Source organism: Pipistrellus kuhlii, unplaced genomic scaffold (assembly GCF_014108245.1).
Source record: "Pipistrellus kuhlii isolate mPipKuh1 unplaced genomic scaffold, mPipKuh1.p scaffold_m20_p_10, whole genome shotgun sequence".
In the NCBI taxonomy this organism is placed as follows: domain Eukaryota; kingdom Metazoa; phylum Chordata; class Mammalia; order Chiroptera; family Vespertilionidae; genus Pipistrellus; species Pipistrellus kuhlii.
The window spans coordinates 29,776-54,550 of NW_023425405.1; the positions used below are offsets into that span (position 1 = coordinate 29,776).

General features: G+C 39.7%; 2 pseudogenes; both read left to right on the top strand.

The window, feature by feature from the left end:
- The first annotated feature begins 8,475 nt into the window (after positions 1 to 8,475).
- On the top strand, positions 8,476 to 16,952 carry LOC118714529 (annotated as a pseudogene).
- A 7,031-nt stretch (positions 16,953 to 23,983) lies between these two features.
- LOC118710969 lies at positions 23,984 to 24,546 on the top strand (annotated as a pseudogene).
- Positions 24,547 to 24,775: the final 229 nt, after the last annotated feature.

Below are 24,775 nucleotides of genomic sequence, written 5' to 3' on the forward strand. Positions count from 1 at the left end.
AAAGCAATCAGATCATAACTAAAGCATTACAGGAAAACAATGGAATCCCCCCAAAAATGTAATCCCCAAAGGAAAGAAAAAGAGGAATCACCAGAAAGGGAGTTAAATTAATTCAAGGCTAGCAGCTTATCAGAGACAGAATTCAGAGTAATGGTTATAAGGATGTTTAAACAGCTAGAGGACAAATGCACACAACTCAATGATAAATACACACAGCTCAATAAGAATTACAAGGAGCTGAATGAGAATGTCACCAACATGAAAAGAAACCAAGAGGAGATGAAGAACAGCATAGCTGCAATAAAAAACACAGTGGAAGGCTTAAAGAGTAGACTAGAAGAGGTTGAGGACCACATCAGCGAAGTAGAAGACAAGGTAGTAAAAAACACACAAACACAACAGCAACTGGACAGAAGACTTAAAAAGCAAGAGGAGAGCCTAAGGGAGCTGTGGGACAACACAAAAGGAGACACCATTAGAATAATAGAGATACAAGAAGGAGAGGAAGAGAAGGAAGGAATAGAAAACCTTCCGGAGAAATAATGACAAAAAAATTCCGTTATTGGCAAGAAAAAAAGTATCCAAGTCCAAGAAGTACATCCAGTCCCAAACAAGGTGAACCCCAAAAGACCGACACCAAAACAAATCATAATTAAATTGGTGAACACCAACGACAAAGCAAGAATCTTAAAGGCTTCAAGAGAAAGACAGAAAGTTATGTACAAGGGATCTCCTATTAGAATATCAACTGATTTCTCAACAGAAACACACCAGGACAGGAGGGAATGCAATGAAATATACAAAGTGATGCAAAACAAGGGACTGAATTCAAGAATACTATACCCAGCAAGGCTATCATTCAAAATTGAAGGTGGCATCAGAAGCTTCACAGACAAACAAAGGGCTAAGAGAGCTTATCACTACCAAGCCAACAATACAAGAAATGCTAAAGGGACTGCTGTAAAAAGAAGATATAGAAAGGCAAGAAGAAACACAAACACAAAGGGTAAATATGACAACAAACAGGTATTTATTAATAATAACATTAAACGTAAATGGATTAATTGACCAATCAAAAGACAAGTGCTAGCTGAATAGATAAGAAAACATGACCCACATATCTTTTTTCTACAAGAGACCCTCCTTAGAGCAAAGGATTCACATATACTGAGAGTGAAGTGATGGAAAAACATCTTCCAGGCAAATGGAAATGAGAAAAAGCTGGGGTTGTGATACTTATATCAAATAAAATAGACCTCAAAGTAAAGGCCATAATAAGAGATATGGAAGGCCAATACATAATACTAAAGGGAGTAATTCAAGAAGAAGATATGCCGAAACTGGTTTGGCTCAATGGATAGAGCATCTGCTTGGGGACTGAAGGGTCCTGGGTTCGATTCCGGTCAAGGGCATGTACCTTGGTTGCGGGCATATCCCCAGTAGGGGGTGTGCAAGAGGCAGCTGATCGAAGACTATCTCGTCGATGTTTCTAACTCTCTCTCTCCCTTCCTCTCTGTACAAAATCAATAAAATATATTAAAAAGAAGAAGAAGAAGAAGATATAACTCTGGTAAGCATCTACACACCCAAGGAGCACCAAAATACCTAAAAAAAAAAAATCTCCTGGACGATATCAAGAGAGAGATCAACAACAATACAACCATAGTAGAGGACTTAATACAACTCTGATATCACTGGATAAATCCTCTAGACAAAAAATCACCAAAGATACAGTAATTCCAAATGACACACTAGATCAGATGGACCTAACCAACATCTTCAGAGAATTTCATCCCAAAGACACGGAATATAAGTTCTTCTCAAGTGCACATGGGATATTTTCAAAAATAGACCACTTATTGGGCCACAAGCAAAGCCTCCCCAAATTCAAAAAGATTGAAATCATATCAAGCATTTTCTCAGATCACAATGGCATAAGGTTAAAAATAAACTAGAATAAAAACACTCCAAAAATTTCAAACTCTTGGAAGCTGAATAGCATGCTGCTAAACAATGATTGAGTTATCAAGGAGATCAAAGAATAAGTTAAAAACATCCTGGAGACTAATGAGAATAAAAACACAACAGTGCAAATCCTATGGGACACATTGAAAGCAGTCCTGAGAGGGAAGTTAATAGCTCTACAGGCCTACCTCACAAAACAAGAAAAAATGGTAATAAGTCATCTAACTCAATAACTCAAAAAATTAGAAAGGGAGCAACAAGAAAAGCCCACAGTGAGCAAAAGGAAGAAAATAATAAAGATCAGAACAGAAATGAATGACAAAGAGACCCCCCCCCCAAAAAAAAATACAAAAGATCATCAAAACCAAAAGCTGGTTATTCGAAAGGATAGACAGGATCGATGAACTGCTAGCCAGGCTTACCAAGAAGTAAAGACAGAGGGCCCAAATAAATAAGATCAGAAATGAAAGAGGTGAAATAACAACAGACCCCACAGAAATACAAAGTATTGTTAAAAAAATACTATAAACAACACTATTCTAACAAACTAGACAACATGGAGGAAATTGACACATTCCTAGGAAAATAAAACCTTCCAAAACTTACTCAGGAAGAGTCTAAAAATCTCAATAGTCTGATAACTATGGAAGAAATTGAAGGGGTCATCAAAAAGCTTCCAGCAAACAAAAGCCAGGGGCCAGATGGCTTCACAGGGGAGTTTTACCAAACATTCTGGAAGAACTAAAACCTGTCCTCCTCTGACTACTCTAGAACATTCAAGAAAAAGGAACACTTCCAAGCTCATTCTATGAAGCCAGCATCACCTTAATACCAAAACCAGATAAAGACAACACAAAGAAAGAGAATTACAGGTCAATATCCCTCATGAACATAGATGCTAAAATCCTCAACAAAATTCTAGCAAATAGCATCCAGCAATATGTCAGAAAGATCATACAACACGACCAAGTAGGATTTATCCAGAGATGCAAGGATGATACAATATTCACAAATCAATAAACATGATACATAAACAAATTGAGAGATTAAAACCATATAGTCATATAAATTGATGCAGAAAAAGCACTGGCAAAATTCAACACCCTTTCTTGATAAAAACTCTCAGCAAGGTGGGAATAGAAGAATCATACCTCAACATAATAAAAGCCATATATGACAAACATTCAGCCAAATCATACTCAATGGGCAAAAGCTAAAACCATTTCTTCTAAAAACAGGAACAAGGCAGGAATGCCCATTCTCACCACTCTTGTTCAACATAGTGCTGGAAGTACTAGCCATAGCAATCAGACAAGAAGAAGAAATGATCTTTTGTATTTTTTTTCTTGGCATTTATTCTGTATCCTGATACTGTACATAGAAAATCCTAAAAAATCCACCAAAAAATTATTAGACTTAATAAGTGAATTTGACAAGGTAGCAGGATACAGAATAAATGCCAAGAAATCTATGGCATTTCTATACACAAATAATGAACTCACAGAAAGAGAAACTAAAAAAGCAATCCCCTTCACCATCCCACCAAAAAAATTAAGATACATAGAAATATACTTAACTAAAGAGGTAAAAGACCTAAACCTGGAAAACTACAGAACCCTGAAAAACAGATAGAGGAAGATATAAACAGATGGAAGAACATACCATATTCTTGGATTGGTAGAATCAACATCATTAAAATGTCCATACTACCCAAAGCAATCTATAGATTCAATGTTATCCCCATTAAAATACCAATGGCATATTTCACAGACCTAGAAAGAACTCTCCAAAAATTCATCTGGAACAAAAAAAGACCTCAAATAGCCACAGCAATCCTGAGAAGGAAGAACAAAGTAGGAGGGATCTCAATACCAGATTTCAAGTTGTATTACAAAACCACTGTTCTCAAAACAGCCTGGTACTGGCACAAGAACAGACATGCAGACCAATAGAATAGAATTGAGAATTCAGAAATCGACCCAAACAACTATACTCAATTAATATTGTACAAAAGAGGCATGAACATACAATGGAGTCAAGACAGTCTCTTCAACAAATGGTGTTGGGAAAATTAGACAGATACATGCAAAAAAAATGAAACAAAACTACCAACTTACACCATTCACAAAATAAACTAAAAAGGGATACAGAACTTAAATATAAGACGGGAAACCATAAAAAATACTAGAGGAATCCACAGGCAGGAAAATATCTGACATAAGCCAAAAGAACTTCACTGATACTGTTCCTATGGCATTGGAAGCTAGAGAGAAAATATACATATGAGAGTACATCAAAATCAAAAGCTTTTTCACAGTAGAGGAAACCATAAATAAAACAAGAGGAAAGCTCACTGCAAGGGAGAACATATTTGCCAATGATATCAATGATAAGGGTTTAATCTCCAACATTACAGAGAACTCATACAACTTAAAAAAAGAAGATAAACAACCCAAACAAAAAAATGGGCAACTGATCTAGATAGATACTTTTCATAAGAAAACAGAAGGATGGCAAAGAGACATATGAAAACCAGCTCAAAATTACTAATCATCAGAGAAATGCAAATCAAAATAACAATGCAGTACCATCTTACAAGGGTCAGAATAGCTATCATCAACAAATCAGCAAACCACAAGTGTTTGCGAGGATGCTGAGAAAAAGGAACTCTTTTACCCTGCTGGTGGGAATGCAAACTGGTACAGCCACTGTGGAGAACAGTATGGAGTTTCCTCAAAAAACTAAAAATGGAACTTCCATTTGATCCAGTGATCCCACTTCTAGGAATATATCCCAAGAAACTAGAAACATGAATCAGAAAGGAAATATGCATCCCCATGTTTATAGCAGCACAATTCATCATAGCTAAGATTTAGAAACAGTCTAAATGCCCGTCAGCAGATGAATGGATTAAAAAACTGTGGTACATCTACACCATGGAATACTATGCTGCGGTAAAAAAGAAAGAGTTTTTACCATTTGCAACGACATGGATGGAGATGGAGAGCATTGTGCTAAGTGAAATAAGCCAAGCAGAGAAAGATAAACATCACATGATCTCACTCATTTATGGAACATAATGAATGGAATAGACTGATGAACAAGAACAGAACCAGAGACTGAGTAATGTCCATCAGAACCTCAAACTTCAGGGAAGGGAAGGGTCAGGGGAGTAAGGGGGAGAAATCAACCAAGGAACTTGTGTGTATACATATGAGCCTAATCAATGGACACAGGTAACATTTGGGTGGGGCATAAGTGGGGGGTAAGGAGTAAGAGGGGGATAAGAACACATATGTAAAACAATACTCATGATCATAATCATAATCATAAAAAGAAAGAAAGTGTGAGGTAACTGGAACCCAAAGAAGACCTGACTGAGAACATCTTTCCTGCCATGCTAGCAGTCAACAGCTGTACAGTAAGATAAACTGGGGCTATTGGGGAAGTATTTCTGTACATAGGTTCCTGATCCTTCATGGATGGGAGCCCTTACATGGGCTGATCTCCCGGCCTAATGTAGTCACTGATGATACCAAACACCCTGGTCATCCAGGAGGACCATGGGTGGGGCAAGGAAGTATAATTGCACAGGGGTCACCACCCAGCTTCCCTTCTGCATGACACGAAATAAAACCACTGCTCCTTTATGTGTAAAATTAAAGAAAGGTTTCTGGCTTGCTTGGACACCAAAGGAAGGCACCATCACTACTTCCTCCTGGGAGAGGTGTAGAAAATGAAACCAAGATCTTGTCTATAAAAAAAGAAATTGACAGCCAGTTTGAAATGGAATTGTATGGCCCAGAGCAAAGAATATCCTTACATAATATTATTCTACAACGTCATTATAATTTTTTCCCAGAGCTGGGTTATTTCCCATTACCTATAATAGTACTTCACACCCTTGGGTATCAATAAAAAATCACCACTTTTGCTGCTTGGAGACAAAGATAACACATCTCTAGATATTTTAGAATTACAACAGCATAATATACAACTATCCCAAACAAACTTACAACCAATTTTTTTAATGTCTGTCAGCAATTTAAGAATGACATGATATGATTTAATCCCTTCCACTGTGTAGAGGGCCCCTTCAGAAGGCACCTGAGCATTCTATATTGGCCCCTCTTGTCCTTTTGGCCAAGAATGACCCTTTTCTCATGGTCTAGTTGCCCACAGCTATTTCAGTGCAAGCTAGGTTGAAGCATCATGGTGGCTGGTACCATGGATCTGTGTCTCATCCAGTGGGATGAGCTGGGCCCTCTCTGGAGAAGAAACCCGGGTTTTCCAAAATATATAATCAGTGCCCAGGCCTCAGCAGCAGGTGAAGGGATCCCAAGGCATGTACTTGGTGTGGAGGCCATGGGGGCATAGATTATGAAGGAGACAGAACTGAACCTCACATTACCCTGCCTGGGAGGATGGCTAGTAAGCCAGAGATGGGTAAGATTCCTCATGGAAGGAACAACCTAAAACAGGCACAGTCACAGAGGGGCCAGCAGAAGAGGACTTGGGGGTCAACAGAGGTGGGGCACAGACCCTTACCACCCCTCCAACTCGTCAGGCACCTGAACCTTCACCCCTTCTAAGGGATGTCTCCTGCTCCCATGACTGATTCGCTTTCCATGCACAACTCAAATCAGGACCCAGGAAACAGACAGAGACTTGGCTGACAGCAGCAGCCCTCTCACTGCAACAAGACTTGTTTGAGATGTCTTATACCCATGGTGTAGGGAAGTGGGTTTTTGATATCCAAATCCAAATACCAGGAATGCTCAGGGCCTACTCAAGAAGGCAAATAACCCTTTCCACTAATACACACAGGGTAAAATAAGATTGTTGATAGAGATAATTAAACTGGCTAATTGAAATAATTGAATATTCTAAAAAAAATTGATTGCACTGTACAAAAAGTTGTTCCTAAAATCTAACAAAATACTTATTGGCAGTTCATCTTATGGTAAAATTTCACAACATGTAATGAACCTAAAGCAGTAATATGTTAGAGAAAATAATTAAAATGAAAAGCTATGAAGACTACATTAGAAAACTTCCAAAAGCCTCCTAATACTTAAATTAAAAAGTAGAGTGACAGTGGAAAAATCATGTAAGAAAAAATATCCAGTGAGTAAATTACATCTTAAAAATTTGTACTTTAGAAAGTGAGCTTTCATTTGAAATGCTAACCACAAGATACCCATGAAAAATATACACGTGTCAAAACAAGCCAGAGGAAAATCATTTGCGGGGGGGGGACGGGAAAGAAAGAAAGAAAAAGAAAAGGGATCCCAAGTCAAATTCATAGAAAATAGCCCTTTATTAACTATTGGTTGAGAATATGTTTCTATATATTTCAGAAAACAACTCTGAGACCATGTAGATTCCTGCAACAGAAAGGAATTGACAGGAGTGCACCAGTCATGAATACAGAAGAGAATCAGTCCAGAGATGGAAGATGCTGACAACGCCTTGCCATACCAGCAGACAGAAGCTGTGTGTCGCTGAAGGATGCCCAGAGATGGTCGGAACTGCATAAACACCATTTGTCAACCAACCAGATAGGAAATACCATGGCTGACATGTACTCATAAGGAACTGTTTGACATAGAAATGGGGACTCAAAAGAACTGTTGACCCAGAAAGGAACTCACTACAGATAATTCATTTGCCTCTCAGAATAACCATTATGTCTTATCTCAGTTTTGGTCCTTATAAGGGTATTCCTTGTATCACATGATCTGACGCATCTAGGTGAAATAATGACCAACATAAATGATTAACAGAAACAGACCTGGAGACAGAGAAGCAGCGATTAGACTGTCGGGCCTCAGAGGGAAAGTAGGGGAGGGGAGGGGCAAAGAGGAGATATCAACCAAAGGTCTTGGGTGCATGCATATAAGCCAAAACAGAGGTCATGGACAACAGGAGGTGGGCATACATTGGGAGGGGTTTGGGATGGGAATGGGGGGATGAGGACAATTATATGACACCATAATCAATAAAAAATAAAAATAAAATATCAATATTTTTATTTGTTTTTTTTTTAAAGAACCATTATCTTTGTGTGTGTGCACCCTTTTCTCCCCTGCAGGGGTGATATTACTTGAATCACCTACAATACTTACCTGGTTTCTTAGTAGAAAGAAGAAAAGTTCAATTTTAAATAAATTGGGGGAAGAGGATCTTCCACTGTGATGTCCCAAAGCCAGAATTTGTGTTACTTCCTACATTAGTATATGAGAAACAGCTACCAGCAGTGGTTCACCATCCTTGATTGACATTTAGTTTCCAAAGGTCACTGGGAGCAGTCTAAGAGACTCATGAAAAGTGACCTGGTGTTTTCCAAGTCTTGCAGGAGGCTGGTCATATACAGGGGTTCTACAGACTTCCTGTGAGTGCAGACATTGCTCGCAGAGATGACACCAGCAGGCAATAGCGAAAGGCAATATGGTGGGGTACTGGGAAGCATGAAAGGTTGGAAGTAAGTCCTAATACTGTGGCTTTTCCTCTGATGTCCTACAAAACCAAGACCCCATAGATTCACAATTGAAACTCGTCTTAATAGGTAAGACTGGAGGAGGAAAAAGTGACACAGAGAAGAGCATCCTTGGAAATCATTACAGCACTGCAGCAAAATCCATCACCAAGATCTGTGAGAAAGGGAGCAGCACATGGAATGGAGGAGAAATTGTCATTATGGACACAGCTGGTATTTTAAATATGACATACTGAATTCTACAAAGGAGATTGTTCTTTTAAGCCTCTTGACCTCTGCAGGGTCTCACTCTGTGCTCCTAGTGGTCCCATTGGGTCAATACACAAAGAGCAAAGGTCCATGGGGAAGACGCTGGTAATGTTTGGACTCAAGGCTAGGATATGCATGATTCTCTTATTCACCCAGAAAGATGAATCGGTTGGCATGGAGTTCCATGATTACATAAAGGAAGCACCAGAAGGAATTCAAGATCTGACGGAGCAGTTCAAGGATGGTCACTGTGAGTTCAACAATAAGGTGGCATTGGCTGAGCAGAAGGCTCAGAGGACACAGCTATTGGACCTGGTCCAGCGCATGTTGATGCAGTATGAGGGAGGTTGCTACACTAATATGATGTACCAAAGGGCTGGGTAGAGATTCAGAAACAGATTCAAGCTATATCATACATGAAAAATGCAGAGCTGAGTTAAGAGAGAACAAAGGAAATTAAGAGAGGAGTATAGGTAGAAAATGAGAAAGCCAAAGAGCTGCATGTGGCCCAAGACCCCTGGGATAGAGGCCTTGTGCATGGATGGGGGCCAGCTAGTTTTCCATGAAGTGTGTCCTGGATCAGGGTGGGGGTTCCCTTGGGGTGTGGAGTGGCCTGAGCGAGGAGTCTGTGGTGGTTTGCAGGCCAGCATGCCCCCCGGTGACCCAAGCAGAGGCCCTGGTATCTAGGATTTATTTATTTATCTTCTATAATTGAAACTTTGTAGCCTTGCTTGGAACCAAGCCTCCTACTCTCTTCGTGGTCGCAGCCATTTTTGTTGAGATTTATTTATCTTCTATCATTGAAACTTTGTAGCCTGGAGTGGAGGCCTGGGGCTGCAAGGGCAGGCAGAAAGCTTGGTTTCCTCCATTGCTGGGGAAACTCAAGCCTCCCTGCTGCTCTTTTCATGGCACAGCCATATTGGTTGGGTTTATTTGCATATTCACTCCTGCTTGGCTTGTGGGCATGGCTTGTGGGTGTAGCTGGGGTATGGTCAATTTGCATATTATTCTTTTATTAGATAGGATTTGCTGGCTCAGTACATGTCCACTGGAGGTTTGTGTCAGGAATTGTTGATTGCAGGGCTGCCCATAGAGGTGATATGAAGTCCATGTTGGTGTGGTCCTTGTCAGGACAACAGGGTAGGGCCCACCCCAGCTAATTTTCTACCTAACAATTGTATGGGTTTCCAATTCCTTTGGATATTTTGGGCAAAGACTGCTCTGGCTACCTCAAGCTGATTAGGGTCATTGTGGGCTTTAGGTTCCCATACTAGCTAGGTGTCAGCTGAGGGAAGTGACCGAAGATGTCTTCCTAGAGGCCCCAAATAAGAAGTCTCTTCTGTGAGAGTGAGGGCCTGGTATCCTTCAGACAGCATTATTTGGAACTGTATGTCTGCCATATGAAAATAAATTAATTTTTAATAAATTGAGTAATGGATCAAAAAATTAGTAGGAGTATGAAGATATTGTAATTATGAGTGCAAGAGGGAGAAAAGCCAATTTGATATCCAGAAAGAGTCCCCAGTATTGTGTACATTGCTTGCTCTTTCAAGTTTATCTTCTATGTTTTGTTGTAGCTACCCTGATTTATTTATATAAAATCAAATTTTTCTGGGTTAAAGAGATACCACCTTTTGACACTGTAAGGAGGTATAGAGCCCTTCTGTTCTGAAGGGCAACACTGGCGAATGAATCAAGTTATTCGTATAACATTTATAAGATTTCTCTTGTCTTAGTTATACTGTTTCTTGGGAAAAGTGTTCTTAGAGCCCAGTGACACAGCGATTGGACCTGACCCAGTGCATGGTGATGCAGAACAAGGGAGGATGCTACACCTTTTCTTGAAGGAAAGGCTTCAATCATAAGACAAAGTGTAGAAAAGCAAGTGAAATTTACTGAGCACAGCAAAAACACTGTTGGGGCAAATAGCATAGCAGAAGCAACAGGAGACCCTAGACTAAATCTCAAAGAAAAGGGGAGCCAAAAAAAGGGGCCTTGGAAAAAGTTCAGAGGGTTAGCTAGGAAAAGATTCTGCTACCCATTGCTCTCCTGGAAGCACTTCCCATGGGGTCACTTAGAAAATAGGGGATAGATGCCTATGGGAGAAAATGCCACAGGCATTCTTCTTGAAGGGAGAGGACCCTGGAACCTTCATTTTGGGGGTTTTAAAGTCTGACCACTTAGGGTATGTTTTCGGAGAAGATCAATAGAATATTCTTCAATTTTATGTTGATGTACCAAAATGAGATTTATTCTCTTAACTTGTATGTCCTTGGGTGTGGCTAGCAGATGGTACTAATTGAATTTCTGTATCTTTAACCCTGAGTAGGATGAGTTACCATATTTTTCCATGTATAAAATTATGGGGTTTTTTTTCTAAAATTATTAGACTGAAAATTGAGGGGTGTCTTATACATGAAAGTCAGCCAAGGAGGGACCCATGCAGGACCATAGCTGCCCATACCTTGTCAGGCTTTCTCCAATCACAAGCCTTGCTGTTATTGATGTCAGTTGATGCCATAATTGAGGTGGAGGTGGAAGGTGCAGATGCAACAGGGATTGGAGCATTCTGAGCCCCCAAAGACATAAAAAAATAAAAAAAGATAAATACTGGTAAGTGATTGTCTTTTCTTTTTTTTTTTTATTGTTCATCAGATTTTTTTTAATTCCCTTGGTTTTTAGATTCACTTGTTGATAGTTATGTATTTGTTGTTCATAATTTTTATCTTTATTTTCTTTCTCTTCCAAAAGAAACCCCTTCAGCAATTCATATAATTCGGGTTTGGCAGTGATGAACTCCTTTAGCTTTTTTTTTTATTAGTGAAGCTCTTTATCTGGCCTTTGATTCTGAGTGATAGCTTTGCTGGGATGAGTATTTTTGGCTGTAGGTTCTTGCTATTCATCACCTTGAATATTTATTGCCATTCCCATCTGGTCTGCATGGTTTCTTTGAGAAATCGTTGACAATTGTATGGGTGCTCCTTTATAAGTAACTACCTGTTTCTCACTTGCTGCTTTTAATCTTCTCTCTTTGTCTTTTGCTCTTGGAATTTTAAGTATGATGTGTCTTGGTGTGGTCCTCTTTGGATTCTTTTTGTTTGGGGTTCTGTGTGCTTCCTGGAATTGTAGTTCTGATTCTTTCACCAGGTGGGGGAAGTTTTCTGTCACTATTTCTTTCATTATGTTATCGATATCTTGCTCTCTCTCTTCTTCTGGGACCCCCATAATTCTGATGTTGGTTCGCTTGAAGTTGTCCCAGAGGTTTCTTACATTATCTTCAACTTTCTGGATTCTCTTGTCTTTTTGCTTCTGCGAAGGAGTATCTTCTGGCTCTTTATGTTCCAAATTTTGACTTGACTCTTGCGATCTTCCATACTGTTTTTAGGACTCTGTATAATATATATATATTTTTTATTTCAGACAATATATTCTTTATTTCTTGTTGATTCCTTATTATTTCTTGTTGATCCCTTATTATTTCTTGTTGATCCCTTATTATTTCTAGTTGATCACTTTTCATATCCTCATAGGTTTCACTTATTCTATTGGCCTTTTCTAGGAAATTCTTGAAAAACCTTATAAGTGTGGTTTTGAACTCGATATGCAGTCACTTTTTGTCCTCCATTTCTTTCATTTGTGATCTGTTTCCTTGTCTCTGCATTTTCGCAGCTTCTCTGAGTTGGTAGCCTTAAAAGTCCGTGTTCAACTTGGATGGGGCAGAGTTTCAGGTTGGAGCCTACAGCCTTGGCTTCCGTCAGCCACGCCTTATGAGCTCCTGAGTGTCAGTATTCCTCAGGGTCCTTCAGTACTGATTGCAAGCACCTCTGAGAGTAAGGTGCCCCCGAGTTTTGCACATTACCTAACAATCTAGGCTCTCCCCCAATGGGGTTCAGTTCAATTGAAAGTGGGGTTTGAAGTGGGGTTCAGAGCAGTCTGGAGCTTTTGTCTCCTTCCCGCTAGGGCAATCCAGCAGCACAGTCAACCTCCCGTTCTCTGCGCGAAATGTGCCGGCCTCTGGGACTTCCTTTCGCCATTCCCCTGGGGTTCCACCTTATAGCCCAGGCTCCCTCTGTATAAGCCTGGGTCCCCAGGACCTGGCCTAGAACTGGGGTTCAGTGCAGTTGGTACTGGGGCTCAGCACAGACAGGAGCTTTTATCTCCTTCCCACTAGGGAACGTTCAGCCTCCCCCTCCTCTTCGGCTCCGTCCTCTTCGCGCGCAATGTGGTCCCGTACCTTAGGCTTTTACCGTTTCTCTGATTTTCCTTCTGGTTTTCTCTTTCCTTCTCGTAGAATTTCCAGTCAGTCAAATTTCCTGTAGTTCTGGGTAGTGTCCATTTTGTATTTTAGTTGTATTTTATTGAAATTGTTGTGTGAGGCCGCAGTATTACCTATGCTGCCATCTGGGATTCTCTCCCTGTAAGTGATTGTCTTATTCTGAAAAATTCAAATTGAATGTATACAAAAGAGCTGCAGAGACAATTTGGATCTTCTTCCACTGAGTACAGGAGAAAACTGGAAGAGCAACTCCTTAAGATGCGAAAAACCATGTAGGCCTTAAGAAGAAAACCAGAAAAATGGGAAAACTGGGAGCAGAGGCTGAAGACTTGGATTATGGATCAGCACCAGAGTGGCTTATGTATGTAAATCAAGTTTACTCAATGTCAGGCAAGAATGTTTGCAAGCGAAATGAACACTGTTGACTTTACAGGAAAGACAAAACAGTACTTCAATTTCATGAGGAGAGAAGGGTTGGCTATGAGAACACAAATGAATTTGGCTCATAAAATGCCTCCAGTTTATGAGGATAAAATCCAACAGTTTCACTCCTATGTCGTACAACTTTGGAAAAAAACACAATTCTGAACCAAGTCAGATACCTCTCAATTTTGATGTGAAAGGAATCAAAATAGTGGCAATCAAAACAAGTGGCCATAAAAGACACACTCTACTACTGCTGTGCTTTCATGATGTGCAGACAGTACTAAAAGGTCTCCTTTGTTTATTTTTAAGTGGAAAAAAAATATCCTAAAGAGACCATACCACCTGGCATTATTGTGCAAGTTCAAGAGAAGGAATGGATGAATGAAGACATTATGGTCGTTTTGGTTTGCAAAGACTTTGGTTCAGAAGACCTGGGTAGGGGGGTCCTTAAAGAAACCAGTTCTACTCGTCTTTGATCTGTTGCAAGCACATTTAACTGAAAAGTCAAAATAGGTTGCATCTGATTTATAAACACACCTAACAGTTATTCCTGGTGGACTTACATGTCAGCTACAGCCACTAGATGTTTCTATCACCAAGCTATTTAAAGCCCTGATAGGAGAAGCAAAAAGCTGGTGATAACCTGACACCAAAACTGGAGGAAAAAAATAATAAAAGAACCATTACTGAGGTCTTCAATTGGGTCCTAAAGTCATGGTATGGCATCAAGCAAGAGGTGATTGTGAAGTCCTTCAAAGAATGTGGAATCGGTAATGCCATGGATGGAACTGAGGATGATCTCACATATATAGTGACTCAGAAGATAGCAGTGATACAATAGAAATAGAAGAAATTGATATGTCTGGAACTAATAGTGATGAAGAAGAGCAATTATGCAACAGAGGCTGAATAAAGTGATAGTCTGCATAATATCATAGTACTGGTATGTGAACATTATCTATGGTAATTACTAAATAAAATTTTGTTCTGTTTTATGTTTAAAATATTGATTTCTTAACTTTGGGTTGCAAACATGTGGGGAGCATGTTATACGTGGGGGTGTCTTATACACAGAAAAATGTGGCAAGCTATTTATCTTTGGTTGTGGAGGAGACATGAAAACCATTTACTCTTAAGTGTTCTTGGTTTGGGGAAGATAGAATTTACAAGGTAGCTGCAAACAGCTGTTTAACTATCTGTCTTCATTTCCATATTCCACTTGTGCTGGAATTTTTCTAGCTTCTTATACCAAATTGTGTGTGTGTGTGTGTATGTGTGTGTGTGTGTGTGTGTGTGTGTGTTTTAAAATCAAATAGTCTGGGAAAATGTTTTTTATTAAAGTTGGGTTGAGTTTGGTCAATGTCTTTAAGAGTTAACATAAAATATAGGTTTGTCTTTCCATTGTTTAAAAAAATTTATGTTATCTCTGTTATGTCTCTTGAAAATATGCATGTGTTTGCCAATGAAGAAACCTAATTTTACAAGTTATAAAATGTATTCCTAAAATATCAAACTAAAAATGTTAATTACTTATTTTTAGTTGTTACTAAAAATTAAGGTTGATAAAGGTTAAAAATTCTAATTAAGTTTGAAAAAAACTATATGGTTTTGGTAATAAAAGGTATACAGGAAAAAGAGCAATATACTAACCTGACAAGCTCAGGGGAGGCCTGCATGGCAGTCTTGCAAACTCAAAAATCTAAAATAACCACCAAGGATTATCTGAAATTAAAACTTTAACTAAAAGTCGTTATGGTGGATAGTCACCTCGTAGGCCAGTATCTTCCCTGACAAGATTAATCTTTACTTTAACTAGCCTTATTGACTTTATGCATCTATGATGACATATCACTGAACTGTCAGGGTAACTTGTAATTTCCTTTTTTTTTTTTTTTTTGGACCCTTCAGGTCATAATCAAATACCCTGTGTGCCACCTAAGTAAAAGACATATATGTCTATCATTATATCCTCTATACAATCCCAGAGGTTTATCTGCTTTGCTTTCTCTCACCTCTTTAATCTATTACCAATAGATTTCATGTAATTCACCTACATCTGCTCCTTTGATTGCAATGCATAAAAATAGATGAAAAATCTCCATTTTCTGGAGCATTATACCAATCCATTGAGATTCTGCTTCTCATAAATTGTCAACAGTTTGGCTCAAATAAATTCACAAAAATTCTTTATAGGTTTGAATGTTTTTCTGTTAATAATGGAAATCCTTACAAACTCAAAGATCAAAAGTAACTACATAGGAATGGCTAAAATTAAAACTTCCTAAGTGAGAGAGACACCAAGATGGCAGCATAGGGTAGACACCCGAATGCAGCCTATCACAACAAATTTGAATTTAGAACTGGAAAATAGGGGAGGCATTGCCCTGAAGCACCAGATGGCTAGCTGAGAGGAGGCTCTGCCATCTGGGAAGGAGAGAGAAGGCACGCTGAACCTCAGGAACTGTGAAGGTATGGAGAACTGTGTGTGTGAAAAGGCGCTGTCTTACTCCTGGTGCATGGAAAGGAAGGGCCGAATGGGGACTGAGAATGCTACTGGCTTACTCCTGGTGCACAGAGAGGGCGGGCCAGGCTGAGTTAGCTACTGGCTTACTCCTGGCGCTTGGAGAGGCAGACAGCTAATGCGCGGCTGGCTTTCTTGTTCGAGAGGAAAACAGAATCACCCTATTGCTCTGATAGATGGCCCCAGACAGGGAGAGGCCAGACTGTCAGGCAGTGGGCAGAGATCTCTCAGAGGTGTGTGAAGCCAGACGCCATTACTGAGGGACTTGAGGAGCCGAAGGAAATACAAAGTTTGTCTGAACCAACCCGAGACTCTGCCCCATCTGTGGCTGAGCACAGAACCTCTCCCAGAGGCTGGCTTTCTCTAGGGAGGGACTGGCCAGAATCCAAAGCTTGTCTGCACCTTTACCAAAGAGGTGCGCATGCCTGTAACCAATCTTCTGAAACTCTCCACAAACAGGACTTTTCTAAGGCCAGACTGACAGGGAACCAAAGATTGTCTGCGCCACCCGGAGACCCCGCCCTATCCAAGCGGAGTACAGAAGTACCTCCTAGCTGAGACACTGCTGATCCTCACAGCCAATTGGCTTAGAGATCAACACTTCCCAGTGATACCAACAATAAGCTAGGCTTAACAACAAGACTGCACACACAGCCCACAAAGGGCTACACCAAGACTGTCCACCGCAGGTAACTGGGTGCTCTCTGGTAGAGAACACCTAGCATACAAAGCTAATCCATCAAATCAGGGAAACAACTAAAATGCAGACAAGAGGAAGGACACAAAGGAAGGAGGTGAAGGAAAAGAAAAGATTGGACATTGAGTTCAAAACTACAGTTATAAGGTTATTCAACAATATCCTAAAAAAGGTCGATAAAATAAATGAGACCTATGAGGATATGAAAAGGGAGCAACTAGAAATAATAAGGGATCAATTAGAAATAAAGAAAACATTGTCTGAAATAAAAAATATTATACAAAGTCCTAAAAACAGACTGGAAGATTGCAAGAATCAAGACAAAAATTTAGAACACAAAGAGCCAGAAGACACTCCTCTGCAGAAGGGAAAAGATAAGAGAATCCAGAAAGTTGAAGATAGTGTAAGAAACCTCTGGGACAATTTCAAGCGAACCAACATCAGAATTATGGGGATTCCAGAAGAAGAGAGAGCAAGATACCGAAAGAATACTGGTAGAAATAGTGACAGAAAACTTCCCCCACCTGGGGAAAGAAATAGACTTACAAGTCCAGGAAGCCCGCAGAACCCCAAACAAAAGGAATCCAAAGAGAACCACAGCAAGACACATCATAATTAAAATTCCAAAAGCAAAAGACAAAGAGAGAAGATTAAAAGCAGCAAGAGAAAAGCAGGTAGTTACCTATAAAGGAGCACCCATACAATTGTCAGCTGATTTCTCAAAGAAACCATGCAGGCCAGATGGCAATGGCAAGAAATATTCAAGGTGATGAATAGCAAGAACCTACAGCCAAAAATAATCTACCCAGCAAAGCTATCACTCAGAATCAAAGGACAGATAAAGAGCTTCACAAATAAAAAAAAGCTAAAATAGTTCATCACCACCAAACCAGAATTATATGAATTGCTGAAGGGGGTTATTTAGGAAGAGGAAGAAGATAAAGATAAAAATTATGATCAACAAATACATAACTATCAACAAGTGAATCTAAAAACCAAGGGAATTAAAAAAATCTAATGAACAATATTAACTGGTGAATATAATAGAATCAGAGGTATGGAAGGGGAGTGGACTGACGATTCTCAGGGAAAAGGGGAGTGGGGGTTCAGGAAGAGATTGAACAAAAACTATGCACATATGGATGAGGAAAATGGGGGATGGGGAAAGGACAGAGGGTGTGGTGGAAACTTGGGGGAGGGGAGCAATTGAGAGGAGGAAGAGGATCATATTTGTAATAATCTGAACAATAAAGATTTATTTAAAAAAAAATAAAATAAAAAATAAAAAAATAAAGGAAAAAACTGGGGGAAAAAAAACAAAACAAAACAAAACAAAAAAACACTTCCTAAGTCAAAGCAGGTCATGGTATAGCCCAGAATGGTCCCCGATGAAGCTAAGTCTTTCTTTTAATTGAGCCTATTGCCCATTTGCATTTTTTATAACTTAGCTTTGGAATTTCAAGGTAACTTCCTTTTTACCAGACTTTTCTGGCCAAAATCATGGCACCAGGGCTGAGACCACGTTTTTGTAGGAACAATAATTCAAAAAAGCTTGTGGAAATGAGTCCCCTAAGGCTTTAAATAAATTGTGGAATAACTTGGAATTCAGTGGAAACAACCTGTATTGCAAAATAAAACAATAAGCTACATTTAGAATATTAAAAAATGTAATTTTTCAATTTTTAAAATCTTTCCTGCCTCTGATCCATTACTTCTTGAGAAATAATATAACTAAATTTTTAATCCTGTTTAAACCTTTCCAATGTGATTTATTAAGGAGCTCCTTTCGAGAGTGATCAGGCTCTCTATTTAGGTGCCATATAGAGCCTTCCCCCCAACCACCATGTTTCTCTCCCTTGGTGAAATGCATGCCTTGTGACATTGTAGTTTGGGGAGAAAGATGTGGTTCTCAGACCTCAACCTCTGTCTCTCTTCTCCTTGGGTGATGTTCCTTGCCTGTAAGTTCTCTGAGGTCCTCCTGGCCCCTGATAAGGAAGGCCACAAGCTGATGAGACTCAGAGTGATTTTCCCAGTCCAAGCAACGTTTTCTGGGTGTTAACTGGCTGACATCACCACAACTCAGCTCTTGTTGGCTCTAAATGCTCTATTGGCTTGTCTTATGGTCACTCTCCTTCAGTCCCAAAGTGTCACCTTGAGCATCAGGCTACATATAAGAGAACCTTCACTAAAGTGGCTTACCAACCATCAGTTCACCCTGGGCAGTGTGTCTCGGTGCTTAGAGCATCAGATCATGGACTGGAGGGTGGAAGTTTTTATTACTGGTCAGAGTTGCAGCTTTTATTCCCGGTCTAAATAGGTGTGTGTGCATGTGTGGGAGGCAACCAATGGATACCTTTCTCTCATATCAATGTTTCTCTCTTTCCCTCTCTAACCATGTTCCACTTTCACTAAACATCAATGGGGAAAAAATCCTTGGGTAAGGATTAAAAACAAAAAAAACAAAGGAAAGATGGTTCAATTTTTTTAAAGTGTGATTTTTATGGTTTCACAGAGAGGAAGAAAGAGATAGACACATCAGTAAGAGAGACATCCATCGACTTCCTCTTGTAGGCATCCCATTAGGGACTGAGCCCACAACCCTGGCAAGTGCTCTGACCATGATTCAAACTGGAAAACTCTTCGTGCATGGGACAATGCTCAACCAACTAAGCCACACTGGATAGGCCAAAGCATTCCATTTTGATTCAACAAAGAGGTTTACAATGGTAAGTCCAAAGATGATATAACTATCCAAAGGACTGGATTTTCTCCCCTACCTGCTCCACAATTCTTTGTAAGTTACTTTTGTCCTCAAAGTGTCATGATGGCTGCTTCACCTTAAACCTCATGTCTGAATTACAGGTAGGAAGAAGACAAAAACAATAAAGAAGTCAGAATTACAACTAGTTATATTAAAAAAGCAAAGAAATCTCCACAGTCATTGTGATGATCTCTTGGGTTCTAAGATAAACTCACTTGCAAGAAACACTATATATCACAGGGGCACATAACCTTTATAAGCAAGATTATAATTTTGTTAGGAAGAAGAAGGCGGAAATGCCTAGTAAGCAGATGACTGGCAGCATGCTCCATGTGAAGCCTGGGGGAATTTGCTCCATCCTCCATTGAGAGCCTCCTCACTTTAACTTCCCTGATGAAATCTTTTTACAATATCCCAACCAAACCTTCATATAATTCTCAACTCTTGTTCATTCTACACATGATAAGAACAAGAGGATTTAGCCTTACAACCAGAGTCCAATTTCAAAGTAACAGAGAAACTTAGACTGAACAGTCCACCGGTTATCTTTGGATAAACTTTTAAGCATCAAATACTGGAAAGCAATAAAGAGCAACCAAACCAGAAACTTAAGGTGTACCCATACTGAAACAATAACCATATAAGTTGACAGTCATGTCTAAAAGGTTTTCCCTTGAGGGCAATTTCCAGACCATAGCACCAGAAGTGACTGGAACTCCATTATTTAATATATTTCTTGTTTTCCTGAACCTGGAGAGAAAAAGATTTGAATACACATCTGATGGCTCTATTCTTCTGCTTCCTTTACACTCTAAGAGGAGGGGTATCCCCATATCTTATGATATACACTTCTATATAAAATACTATTGCCCAGTGAATGAAACTGGGGCCTTGTTCTGAAATTGAACAAGTGATAGAATTTAGACAATCCATCCTAAAGACAGTGCCCAGGATTACAAAGCTGTCATATTGGACCAAATCCTATTAGTAACTTTTTTAGGTTAGAATCCGATTCTTCAGATTTTTCTTTGTATTTCGTGAAGCACTGACATATATCAGAGCCAAGTGGGAGGCTTGTTAAAATAAATAGTTTATGATTCAGGAGGAGTGGGATGGAGCCTGAGATTCTGCATTTCTAACAATTCCCAGGTGTTGCTTCTGCTTAGAGATCACATGTTGAGAGTGACTGTACTGGTAATAATGGGGAGGGGGAAGGAAAACCATTTTGCTAGTGTTCAAAGCATTTGCAAATGTTACCAGCAACTCCCAGGGAACCAAAGACCCTTCTCTCCTGCAGGATTATGAAGGGAAAGTATACATATAATCATCTAGGATTGCCTAGTAAGGATCGATACTGAATATAGGTTCAGCCGTTTTCATTTCAAAAGGCGATATTCGAGAGAGGTAATGATGTAAGGAAAAACAGTTTACTCAAGGGACAGCAGCTTAAGAAGATGGTTCCAAAAGAACATGTCCACAATTGACTTGGGCCTGGATTTTTATAAGGAGGGAGTAGGAGACCTTGTTAACCATTTGACTTTGATTTTTGTAAGGAGGGAGAAGAAGAGGGAAATACCCAACAGAACAAACAAATTGAAAGGGACGTTATTTGTTAAGTGGACTATGTGCAAGCCAATAGTGTCTTTTCAGACAAATGGTTTAAGATGGTCGGAAAATATTCCACAGCTGGCACTTCTACAGGTCAGAGTCTCTTTCCTTTAAAGTTAGTTCCTAGAATTCTTAAGCTAGCAGGCTGTTTATCTGTAGTCACAAACTAGTTAACAGCTCATCATTACAAGAATAATATTACAAAAATGATGGGGTGAGTTACAATTCTCCACTGTCAATTTTTTATTCTATTCCCATGGAAGTTTTCATGAGAATTTGTAACTGAGCCTTGGGGCATTAATTTAGCATGAAATGCCCAAACTTGCTGTGAGATATAACTTTTAATTTTATTAGTAGAAGAAACATGCATGAGGCAGAATCCTGGTCCTGGCCTTGTTGGTTTGGCTCAGTGGCTAGAGCATCAGCCTGCGGACTAAAGGGTTCCAGGTTCAATTCAGCCAAGGGTGGCTTGCAGGAGGCAGCCAATCAATGATTATCTCTCATCATTGATGTTTCTATCTCTCTTTCTCTCTGAACTCAATAAAAATGTAAATTTTTTTAAAAAGTAGTAAAAAAAAAAAATGGTGATATATCCAAAAGGTGAAATACTACCCATTCAGAAAAGAGGACAGATATTGATATGAAAAACTTGGAATGATTCTCAAAATCATTATGCTAAGTGAAGGAAGCCAGTCTCCAAGAGACTTTGTTTTACTTTCTCTAGATTCTCATTGTCTGGTATAAAATCGTAAATCAAGTTCAATTCACTGACTGTGAATGAATGAATGAATAGTATAAACTCCCAACATTCTTCAGGAAAGGGGTTGTCCCTCATTTTCCTGTTCTATTAAACAAATTGCATGGTATTTATCAAGAACTTTTGTTCTCTCTTCTGCTCTGTCTTTGGGGAATGAGTTATATGGGGAACGGGTGCCTGAAAATACACAGAAAAGTTACACAGATTTTCATTCGTTTGATCTCCCTTGTGCAGAAATGAGAAAACAAGTAAGCAATCTCTCTCTTTTTTTTAAAAAAAAATAAGACTTTATTGTTGAAAGTATTACAGATGCCCCTTAGTTTTTTATTCACATTGATCCTAGGCTTTCATTACACTATTGTCAGTCTATGGGTTATGCATATATGCATTTAAATTCCAGGGTTAATCATGCCTCTCTGCCTTCCCTCTGGAAATCATCAGTCTATTCCATGCTTCTATGTCTCTGGATCTATGTTCATTGGTTAATTTTGTTCCTTAGATTCCACATATCAGAGAGATCATGTGATACTTTTCTTTCTCTGACTGGCTTATTTCCCTTTGCATAATAGTCTCCAGGTCCATCCATGCTGTTGCAAATGGTAAGAGTACTTTCTTTTTTACAGCCACATAGTTTTCCATTGTGTAAATGTGCCACAGCTCTTTTTATTCCCTCATCTACTGATGGGCACTGGGGCTATTTCCATATCTTAGCTATTGTAAATTGCACTGTTATGAATATAGGAATGCATAAATTCTTTCTGATTGGTGTTTGGGGTTTCTTAGTCTATAGTTCTAGGAGTGAGATCACTGAGTCAAATAGGAGTTCCATTTATAGTTTTTTTTTATGAAACTTCACAGTTTTCCACAGTGGCTACACAGTCTGCATTCCCACCTGCAGTGCACTAGTGTTCTCTTTACTCTACAATCACCATCCACACTTGTTGATTGTTGATTTGTTGATGAAAGCTATTCTGAGAAGTGTGAGGGGATAACTCCTAGTTTTAATTAACATGTCTCTGATGATGAGTGACTTTAAGCATTTTTTTCATATGTCTCTTGGCCATATTTATGCCTACTTTGGAGAAGTGTTTATTTAGATTCCTTGTCAATTTTTAATAGAGTTGTTTGTCTTCCTCTTGTTGAGGTGAATGAGTCCCATATATATATTCTATATATTTTTATATTAAGTCTTTACCAGATATATCATTGGCAAATATGTTCTCTTATGCAGTGAGCTCTATTTTCATTTTGTTGATAGTTTCTTTTGCTACGTAGAATATTTTTATTTCAATGTATTCCCACTTGTTAATTTTCTCCTTAGTTTCTTTTTTTCTAGGAGATGTATCCATAAAAAATATTGCTACGAGAGATGTCTGAAATTTTGCTGCCTAAGATTTTTTATAGATTTTTATGGTTTAATGAATTACATTTAAGTCTTTTATCCATTTGGTTATCTAGTTGCTACCTATTACTATTATTATCCCTCCAACTTTTTTCTCTTTTATCAATAGTACTTCAGCTATTCAGGATCTTTTTGGGTTTTATATAAATGTTTAAAGTGTTTGTTCCAGATCTGTGAAATATTCAAATAGTATTTTAATAGCAATGGAATTGAATCTCTAGATTGCTTTGAGTAGGCTTAACATGTTAATGAAGTTAATTCTACAAATCCATGAATACAGTACATTCTTCCACTTGTTTATATCTTCATCTCTTTTTTCAATGCCCTATAGTATTGTGAGTATAGGTCTTTTACCTCTTAGGTTAAGTTTATTCTTACCTATCTTATTTGTTGTTGTTGTTGTTGTTGTTGTTGTTGCAATGATAAATGGAATTGCTTTTTTGTTTCTCTTTCTGAAAGTTCATTATCCTACATAATAAAAGCCCAGAAACCAGAACAACCAGAGACCAGGACCATCATGGCACCTGCCAGGCTGGACTTGCCCCCAGCAAGCAGTTAGGGGCGATCAGACAGGCAGGCTAGCAGCTAGGAGTGATCAGGTAGGCAGGCTAGTGGTTGGGATGATCAAGTAGGCAGACAAGTGGTTCAGGGAAATGAGGTAGGCAGGCAGGTGGGGCCCCACAATGGATCACCTCAAAAAGGGAGACCAAAGCCACAGCTTGCTGGAGAGATGCTGGGCGGCTGCTATGGGAGGCACTGGTAGGTGGGAGGGTGGATACTGCAGGGGGAGACTGGTGCCACAGAGACTCCTGAAGAGGCATGGCACCTGCAGCCTGGCCCAGGCCCCAGGGTTACAGCCTCTCCCTTGGCTTCTGCAGGGCTGGACTGCCACTCCTCCTCCTATCATGCTTAGGCAGATCCTGGACACTTCCATGACTGCGGGCTCTCTGCCAGGGCTTGGCCCCTGATCAAACTCCACAGCTCAGCCCTGACTGTAGAGGAGCTGAAATACAGTGACATCCACAACATTGGGGCCATGATCACCCCTGTGCACTTCCTAAAGGTGAAACTTGGACAAGAGGCCTCAACCTGTGAAAGGTTAACTAGATGAGGAAGATAAGCAGAGGAAAGGGTGCTAGGTAAAGAACAAAGTGGTGGCAGCCCCATGCCAGAACAAGGAGTAGAAAGAGTTTCTGCAGTGGGAATCTGGGTGGCTGGAGCTCATGAATGTGGAGCTAAAAACCCAGATGGAGGAGCTGAAGCAGGTTTGGCAGCAGCTCATCCTGATGTTCAAGTGGCACAGCCTCCACTGCATCATCAGGACCCACAGCCTTAAGACCCCTGACTCAGAAGTCAACCCACTGCTGCAGCAGTTGGAGAAGTGACCATGGGCTGGGAGCAGGAAGGAGGAGGAGGAGGAGATGGGGAGAGGGTAGAGGAGGAGGATCCCAGAGGGATCTTTCTTGCTGTAAGAAAAACTCATCCATGAGGCTCAGCTCAGCCAGCATCGGCCAAGCATTTTTGTGAAACTCAAATCAGCCAACCAAGGGAAGAAACCCAGGCTGATAAACCCAGGACTGAGCACTGAGACCAAAGTTGTCCTGAGGGGGGTCT